At 36.8% G+C, this 10198-nt stretch overlaps 1 pseudogene; it reads left to right on the forward strand.

The window, feature by feature from the left end:
• The first annotated feature begins 1616 nt into the window (after window positions 1–1616).
• On the forward strand, window positions 1617–2689 carry LOC138326248 (uncharacterized; annotated as a pseudogene).
• The last annotated feature ends 7509 nt before the right edge of the window (window positions 2690–10198 follow it).

The following is a 10198-nucleotide window of genomic DNA, read 5'->3' on the forward strand; positions in this document are numbered from 1 at the left end:
TAAAATACATAAATAGAAAAAACATAGAAAAAATATTCCTTGTTTTTATTAGACCACTTTTTGAATATGTCTGCGAAGTATGGGATAATTGTAATATAACACTCTCGAATAAATCAGAAAACATGCAGTTCGAAGCTGGCCGAGTTATAACCGGTTTACCAATATTTAAATATATATATATATATATATACAGAGAGCTTGGATGGGAACCATTAGCAGATAGGCGTAAGGACAGAAAATTATCAATGTTTTACAATATTTATTTAGTTAGTTACGGAACTTAATGCTCCTGTCTCTCAACTGGTACAAGGAAATCACTGTGGAACACCTTCTTTTTGGAGATACTAATCTAGACGCCATTCTAAATATTCAAATATATAGATCTGTCCAACTTTTTTATTTCTAACGTTTTAACATTTAACTCCCACCAGCCATACCGAACTGCCAGGATACTCTCATTTTTATCTGCCCAAATCTAGGCCCTACTCTCCCTCCCCTAGCAACAACGTTTCCCACTTTTACTTCAAGCTCGTAAATTACTAATTAAATGTATATATAACAAATTAATTTATTTTCATCAATTAATCCAACAATAACGAGCGTGTGCCTGGTTTATCTTATCTAGTCGGCTAAGTACGAAAGACAGGAATTCGTAAAGACCCGGATTATCATGGTGAAAGGCAAACGCAGCACGGGATGTGACTGAGCATTAGATAAGAATAACCACTACAACGGTCTAAGCAAAACCCTCTATAACAAACAAAAATATGCGTTGGTGTCTCTAATACCTCATATATCTCTTTAGCTATATTCTAATTTGTAACTTTCGTTTTGTTTTGATACATAAAGTAAACATATATAGACATATTTAAGCTATGACGTGACAAAATATCATTGTAATTATATATTTATTTGTTCGGAAAAGACGTCAGTAAGTTGTAATACCTTTTGTCCAAACCATTTGTCTTTTGCTAAAATTGATTTAAACTAAACCTTTATTATTACTTTCAAAATTCTGCGGACACAAGAGAAATTGATTATTTTTCCAATACCGCCTTTAATCACCTGTACAGTAACAGCAAGCCATACCTGGACAGGTGACCTTTGATCTCACCTCCCTTACGACCCCTAATTACCTGTACAGTAACACCAAGCCATACCTGGACAGGTGACCTGTGATCTTACCTCCCTTACGACCCCTAATTACCTGTACAGTAACACCAAGCCATACCTGGACAAGTGACCTTTTGATCTTACCTTCCTTACGAATCCTAATTACCTGCACAGTAACATCAAGCTATACCTGGACAGGTGACCTTTTGATCTTACCTCCCTTACGACCCCTAATTACTTGTACAGTAACACCAAGCCATACCTGGACAAGTGACCTTTGATCTTACCTTCCTTAACGCCTCTAATTATCTGGACAGTAACACCAAGCCATACCAAGACAAATGACCTTTGATCTATAATTACCGCCCGATTCCCTTTGATCTTTAAACCGTTATGAAAATCTCCTCACATTTAGCGGTACTATTCAAGTAATTACGTTCCACATTAAATAGGGGAGGGACTTAATTTCCAGCCAATAAAATTACTGGACGAATGCAGCCAATCAAAATTAGGAAGTGTCTATAAAAAGAACGGCTTAGAATTTGTGAAAATACTCCTGCTCTGGAACCCACCAGCATAACACCCTCTAATTGACCTCTACACTGACCATGGCTGAGATGACCACTACTGATGTTGTGTACTACGCCCAGAAGCTCCAGAGTCTTCTGTTAGCCCACGACAAAGCTACCAAGCAGGTCAACTTCCTAGGTAAGTATCAAGGGTCAGCTATATTACATCGTTTATTGTTGTTTTATTATTTTAAGGTAAAAAATACATGTTAATTAATAGACAATTATATTTTTTGGTGCAGTGATGTTTTGTTTGTCTTTCAGTTTATAGAAACTCGGCATTTAATTCAAAGATTTCATAACAATTTCACTGTTAATTTTGCGGTAACTGTTTAATTATGATATTAATTAAAAACAGCGATTAACTCGATAATGTTTTTTACATGGTATGTTACAGAAATTAGAATAAAGGTTTCCCATGTCCTGTTTAAGCTAGAGTTTCGATCCCAAAATCAACCATAATACCTATTTCACAAGGTAAAGTATTAAAAAAATGTAGGAATTTTGAACAATCTTGTAACATTAGGAATGAACAGCCCTCATTGTTTACTTTTTGTTTTTGTTACAAATCGTAACAAAATCGTGTTACTTTTAATGTCGTTAATTAATTTTCCGTAGTCCATCTTTCTGTCATGATTGTCTTTGATATATGTACAGCTTTGATATTTTCTAATGAAATGTGTAATAAAATTTCAAATCTTCATTTCAGATGACCAGTTGATTCGTCTTGACCGCCAACTTTTCTTCTCCACACTGGACGATGCCCACAGCCTTGGCCTTCACCTTTTGACCCGTAAGTCCATCATCCAGGGTGTCCGGAAAATGTTTGACCAGTACAGATCCACCAAGCATCGTCAGGTACAGGAGTTGTCCGCCCTTATCCTCTCTTCTCTGGAGCCGAAGAACCAGACTTGGAGATGCCAGCCACGTCCGCGAGGAGCACGGAAACTGATGAGCTAGCCATGATGTCTACGGCAAACTACAGTGTCCTCTGGAGGGAGATGTGATACCACACCGAGTTATCTACCCTTAGTGCAGTATACATTGTCACATTTAATGTTGTATTTGTATATTGTATGTTTTATTTGTACACAGGGTAATGTTAATTGTTTATTTTGTATTATTTACCTTTTGTCACATTGTAAATTGTGTATTTGTATATTGTCACATTGTAATGTTGTGTTGTTATTGTCTTATTGTAATCTGTTGTATTTTGTTTTATTGTCCACATTGTATTGTTTATTGTTTTTGTATTCATTGTAATGATAATGTATTTGTTTATTGTCACATATTGTAATGTGTGGATTTGTTTATTGTCACATTGTAATGTTGTATTTGTTTATTGTCAACATTGTGTTATTATTTGTTTATTGTCATATATTGTAATGTTGTATTTGCTATATTGTCACATTGTAATGTTGTATTTGTATATTGTATTGTAATGTTTGTATTTGTTTATTGTACCATTGTTGTTGTTTATTGTCACATTGTCATTGTAATGTTGTGTATTTTGTTTATTGTCACTTTGTAATGTTGTATTTTCATTGTTGGATATTGTCACATGCTGTAATTGTTGTATTGTCACATTGTCAATGTTATTTGTTTTATTGTCACATTGTAATGTTTTGTATTTGTATATGTCACTTTGTAATGTTGTATTTGTATATTGTCACATTGTAATGTTGTATTTTGTATATTGTCACATTGTAATGATTGTATTTTGTATATTGTTTCACACTGTACAAATGTTGTATATTCATGTATTGTCAGTTTTATGCTGCGGTCACATGTGATATTAATGTTGTATTTGTTTATGCTCCGATTTTAATGTTTGTATTTGTTTATTGTCACATGGTATATACGTGACGTGTCATATATATTATTGTGACAAACTTTTATTGTCAACGAGTCAATATTCCTTTGTGAATTTCATTACCGCAAACGTTGAGTACCTCAGGGGTGGCGAACTATATATCGAGCCACTTCTTGTAATTAACATGCACGGTAGAAAATACGGTGTTTGACATTTTACAAAGGAATACATATCTAATAAAAGGAAAACAAAAGTCCTTACTTTGATATATGAAAATATGCATTTGAATTGAAGGTAGGAAAAGCATTAAGGTCATCATTTCAAACTTTATTTTCTTTCACAATTTACAATGGATAGAGCGAAGCAAAGTACATAATAAACCGTATTGACATCTCTGAGACACACATTTCACAGTTATGATATTTTCAGATTCTAAGTACACTTAAGTTATAGTTAAATTAAAGTAAGTGTTTAAAGGGGATCGGAAATCAGTTTACTGTACAATATAGTTGACTGTGGCTTTGAAGTTGGGGAATGCTATACCTGCGGACAGGGTGACCTTTGATAATACCTCCCTTTACGATCTTAATATTCTGTACGTAAACACCATGGTATACTGAACATTGGTCCATTGTTCTTCCCCATTACCGCCTACTAATTACCTTCTGTTTGTAGCCATACCTAGACATGTGTCCTATGATCTCAGTCCATTAACCGCCTCTAATTAGTGTCTAGTAAAACCAAGCTACATACTAGTCCCATTATGGATCTTGCCCCCATCGACAGCCTCTAATTAACTGTAAAAGTACCCAATTGCCACTACTTTCAAGTGTTCTCTGATAAATTACATTAGGGCTTCCTTATCTTTATTTACTTCATGATTCAGTAATTCAAATGAGAATTACGTTAAATACCTGGACAGAGAGTGACCTTTGATTTTACCTCCTTACCGCCTTAATTACCCTGTACAGTAACACCAAGCCATACCTGGACAAGTGACCTTTGATTTACCCCCTTACCGCCTCTTAATTACCTGTACAGTAAACACCAAGCCATACCTGGGACACAGTGACCTCTGATATTTACCCCTATTACCGCCTCTAATTACCTGTACAGTTACACCAAGCCATACCTGGATAAGTGACCTTTGATCTTACCCCCCATTACCACTCTAATTATCCTTACAATCACCACCTTGTACAGTAACACCAAGCCATACCTGGACAAGGGACCTTTGATTTTACCTCCATTACCGCCTCTAATTACCAGTACAGTAACACCAAGCCATAGCCTTCTGGACATGTTACCTTTGATTCTTACCCCATTACCGCCTCTAATTACCTGAGTACAGTAACACCAAGCCATACCTGGACAAGTTACCTTTGATCTTACCCTATTCCGCCTCTAATTACCTGTACAGTCAGTAAACACCAAGCCATAACCTGGAGAAGGTGACCTTTGATTTTTATCTCCATTACCGCCTCTAATTACCTGTACAGTAACACCAAGCCATATCTGGACATGTTACCTTTGATCTTACCCCCAATACCGCCTCTAATTGCCTGCACGGTAACACCAAGGCATACCTGGACATGTTACCTTTGATTTTACCCCTATTACCACCTATAATTATCTGTACAGTAACACCAAGCCATACCTGGACAGGTGACCTCTGATCTTACCCCTATTACCGCCTCTAATTACCTGTACAGTTACACCAAGCCATACCTGGACATGTTACCTTTGATCTTACCTCAGCTTACCGCCCTCTAATTGCCTGTACAGTAACACCCAACATCCTGTACAACACCAAGCCATACCTGGACAAGTGACCTTTGATTTTGTATCTCCATTAATTACCGCCTCTAATTACCCGTACAGTAACACCAAATACCTGGACAAGTGTCCTTTGATTTTACCCCCGTTACCGCCTCTAATTACCTGTACAGTAACACCAAGCCATACCTGGACATGTTACCTTTGATTTTACCCCATTACCACCTATAATTATCTGTACAGTAACACCAAGCCATACCTGGACAGGTGACCTCTGATCTTACCCCTATTACCGCCTCTAATTACCTGTACAGTTACACCAAGCCATACCTGGACATGTTACCTTTGATCTTACCCCCATTACCGCCTCTAATTACCTGTACAGTAACACCAAGCCATACCTTACAGTCACTACCAAGCCATACCTGGACAAGGGACCTTTTGATCTTACTTTCCTTAACACCTCTAATTATCTGGACAGTAACACCAAGCCATACCTGGACAAGGGACCTTTGATCTATAATTACCGCCCGATATCCTTTGATCTTTAAACCGTTATGAAAATCTCCTCACATTTAGCGGTACTATTCAGGTAATTACGTTCCACATTAAATAGGGGAGGGACTTAATTTCCAGCCAATAAAATTACTGGACGTATGCAGCCAATCAAACTTAGGAAGTGTCTATAAAAAGAACGGCATAGAATTTGTAAAAATACTCCTGCTCTAGAATCACCAGCATAACACCCTCTAATTGACCTCTACACTGACCATGGCTGAGATGACCACTACTGATGTTGTGTATTACGCCCAGAAGCTCCAGAGTCTTCTGTTAGCCCACGACAAAGCTACCAAGCAGGTCAACTTCTTAGGTATGTATCCAGGGTCAGCTATATTTCCTCGTTTATTGTTTTATTTTTTATTTTTTTTTAAATACTTGTATAATACGAAACAATTTTCAACATTTTCAATACAGTCGTATTCTGATTGTCTGTCAAGTTATAAGAAGTCATCATATAGTTCGATATTTTATAACCATTTTGATGGTTCTTTTTTCTGTAACAGTTTGATTCATATTAATTCATTCAATAATATTGTTTTGAGAATTTATACAGAAATTAGAAAAGTGTCCCCTGTTCTGTTTTAAGCGGAATTTCCTATCCTAAAACCAGCTGTTATACATATTTACCACGGTAATGTGTATTAAACAAACTAACAGTGTATGAATTTTGAACAACCTTGTAACATAGCTAATTAACAACGTTTATTGCTCACTTTTTAGTTTTTCTTCTTGAAATAGTCACAGATCGTCAAAAAATAACGTTACATTAAAGTAATTAATTTTCTGTATTTTATCTTCCTGTTAGGATTATCACTGATATATGTACAGTTTTATTTTTTTCTAATAAAATTTGTAACAATATTTTCTTTTTTTTCCAGATGACCAGTTGATCCGCCTTGACCGCCAACTTTTCTTCTCCACGCTGGACGATGCCCACAGCCTTGGCCTTCACCTTCTGACCCGTAAGTCCATCATCCAGGGTGTCCGGAGGATGTTTGACCAGTACAGATCTACCAAGCATCGCCAGGTACAGGAGTTGTCTGCCCTTGTCCTCACTTCTCTGGGAGCCGGAGAACCAGACTTGGAGACGCCAGCCACGTCCGCGAGGAGCACGGAAACTGATGAGCTAGCCATGATGTCTACGGCCAACTACAGCGTCCTCTGGAGGGAGATGTGATACCACACCGAGTTATCTATTCTTAGTGCTTTGTACATTGTAATGTTGTATTTGTATATTGTAATGTTTTATTTGTACATTGTAATGTTAATTGTTATTTTGTATTTGTTTATTGTCACATTGTAATATTGTGTTTGTATATTGTCACATTGTAATATTGTGTTTGTCTATTGTCACATTGTAATGTTGTATTTGTTTATTGTCACATTGTAATGTTGTATTTGTTTATTGTCACATTGTAATGTTGTATTTGTTTATTGTCACATTGTAATGTTGTATTTGTTTATTGTCACATTGTAATGTTGTAGTTTGTCATTGTCACATTGTCACATTTGTTAATATTTGTTCATTGTTGTAATGTTGTATTTGTATATTGTCACACTTGTAATGTTACATATTTGTATATTGTCACATTGTAATGTATGTATATTTGTTTAATTGTCATTGTACATTGTAATTGTGTTGATATTTGTTTACCATTGTCACATTGTAATGTTGTATTTGTTTAATGTCACATTGTAATGCTGTATTTTGTTATACACATTGTCGCAAATTGTAATATCACCGTGTATTTGTATTGTCACATTGTAATGTGTATTTATATATTGTCACATTGTTTTCCGTTTATTGTCATATTGTAATGATGTGTTGTATATGCAATGTCGACATTTTTAATGATGTATTTCATGTTTTATTATTCACTTGTAATTATTGAAGTGCTACAGTGTACAATTATTTCTAAATGTGAAGTTTTGTGTTTTTTATTTCATTTCTTTCACAAAAGAGAGTCGAGTATACTTTCAAACATCGGTTATTTCCCTTACCGAGTCAATGCGACACCTGTTAATCAAATCTCGAGTCATGTCGCCCAAATTACAATGCGATGTGTCATCATGTATAATGAAGATACATGCTGTGGCAAAATGCCGTTTGATATTATTACCATGTACTAGATATGCTCCGATTTTCCACTAATGGCATTGGCTAACACATGGACACGTGACGTTCAATATATAGCATATTGAGAAACTTTTAGAAACACCGAGTCAATATTCCTTTGTGAATTTCATTACGCAAACGTTGAGTTCCTCAGGGTGGCGATCTATGGCAAGCACCTTTTCTTGTAATTAACATGCACGTTAGAGAATGGTTTTGACATTTGCAAAGGAAACTACATATCTAATAAAAGAAAACAAAAGTCCATAATTGATATATGAAAATATGCATTTGAATTGAAGTAGAGAAAGCATTCAGGTCATCTTTCAAACTTTATTTTCTTTCACAATTACAATGGATAGAGGAAGCATAAAGTACTAATGAACGTACAATAATAAACGTAATGTACATCTCTGCGACAAGACATATTATCATAAATGAGATATTTCATATTCCTATGATACACTTAAAGTCGATATTCTAAGTAAAGGTAAGTGCTTAAAGAGGGATCGTAAAATTAGTAACTGACAATAATAGTTGACAGTGCTATGAAGTGGGCAAGCTATACCTGGACAGGTGACCTTTGGATTTTACCTCCCATAACCGACATGACATAACCTAGTATCCGTAACACCAAGGTTACCTGAACAAGGGTCCTTTGATCTTACCCCCCATTACCCACCGCCTCTATTATCGACATTAACACCACCCGCCATACCTAGGACAAGTGTCCTATGAATCTTGCCCCCATTACCGCGCTCTATTACTTGTATACGTAAGTGCAATCCATACCATAGACATGTGTCCTATGATCTTTGCCCCCATTTTACCCGCCTCTAATTACCTGTACAGGTAAGACACCCAAGCCATACCTTGAACAATTGACCCTTTGAATTTTTAACCTCTCTTACGATCCTTAAAAACTGTACATAACAACAACCTGACCTTGACACACAGTTTCTCATTCTTATGATTATTTTACCTCTCCTACCGTATACTTAAGTTATAGCTAATACAGTAAACACCTAAGGCAAGCCATACTCGTGGACAATGACCTTTTTAATTTGTATCTCCATTACCGTATCTTAATTACCCGTAACATTAACAATACCAGCCATACCTGGACTAAGTGTCCCTTTGATTTTACCCCCCAAACTAGTACCCGCCTCTAATTACCTGCTAGCAGTAACACCAAGCCATACCTAGGACATGGTTCCCATATGATTTTACCCCTATTACACGCCTCTAATTACCATGTACAAGTTCACACCAACCATACCTGGACAAGTGACCTTTGATTGTTACCCCCATTGACCAGCCTCTAATTACCTGTACAGTAACACCAAGCCTTACACTGGACAGGTTACCTTTGATCTTACCTACATATTACCGGCCCTCAAATTACCTGTACAGTTACACCGAGCCATACCAGGACATGTCATACCTAAAGCCATACCATTATTAAGTAACCTTTGATTTTTGTACCCCGCTTACGACTCATAAGCCATACCTGTACGGTAACATCCAAGCCATACCTGGACAAGTGACCTATTGTATTTTGTATCCCATTTAACCGCCTCTAATTACCTGTACAGTAACACCAAGCCATTCCTGGACAAGGTTACCTTTGAATCTTACCCCCCATTACCGCCTCTAATTACCTGTACAGTAACACCAAAGCCATACCTGACAGATGTTACCTTGAAATCTTACCCCCTATTACCGCCTCTATAATTATCTGTACAGTAACACAAGCCATACCTGGACAAGTGACCTTCTGATTTTACCTCTATTACCGCCTCTAATTTATCTGTACAGTAACACCAAAGCCATACCACTGGACAGGTTACCTTTGATTCTTCACATCATTTAACCGCCTCTAAATTGCCTGTGACAGTAACACCAAGCCATTCCTGTACAGTCATCCACCATTACCCGCCCTAATACCTGTAGGGACACAAAGGAACCTTTGATTTTGTATCTCCATCCATTACGCCTCTAATTACCTGTACAGTAAACACCAAATACCTGGAACAAGTGTCCTTTGATTTTACCCCCATTTACCCGCCTCTAATTACCTGTACAGTAACACCAAGCCATACTGGACAGCTGTACCTATGATCTTACCCTCCTTTACCACCTCTCTATTACCTGTACAAAGTAACACCAAGCCATACCTTGACATGTTACCTTTGATCTTACCTCAATTACCGCCTCTAATTACCTCTGTACAGTAACACCAACCGCCCATAC

The sequence above is a fragment of the Argopecten irradians genome, chromosome 6, assembly GCF_041381155.1.
Source record: "Argopecten irradians isolate NY chromosome 6, Ai_NY, whole genome shotgun sequence".
Taxonomy (NCBI): domain Eukaryota; kingdom Metazoa; phylum Mollusca; class Bivalvia; order Pectinida; family Pectinidae; genus Argopecten; species Argopecten irradians.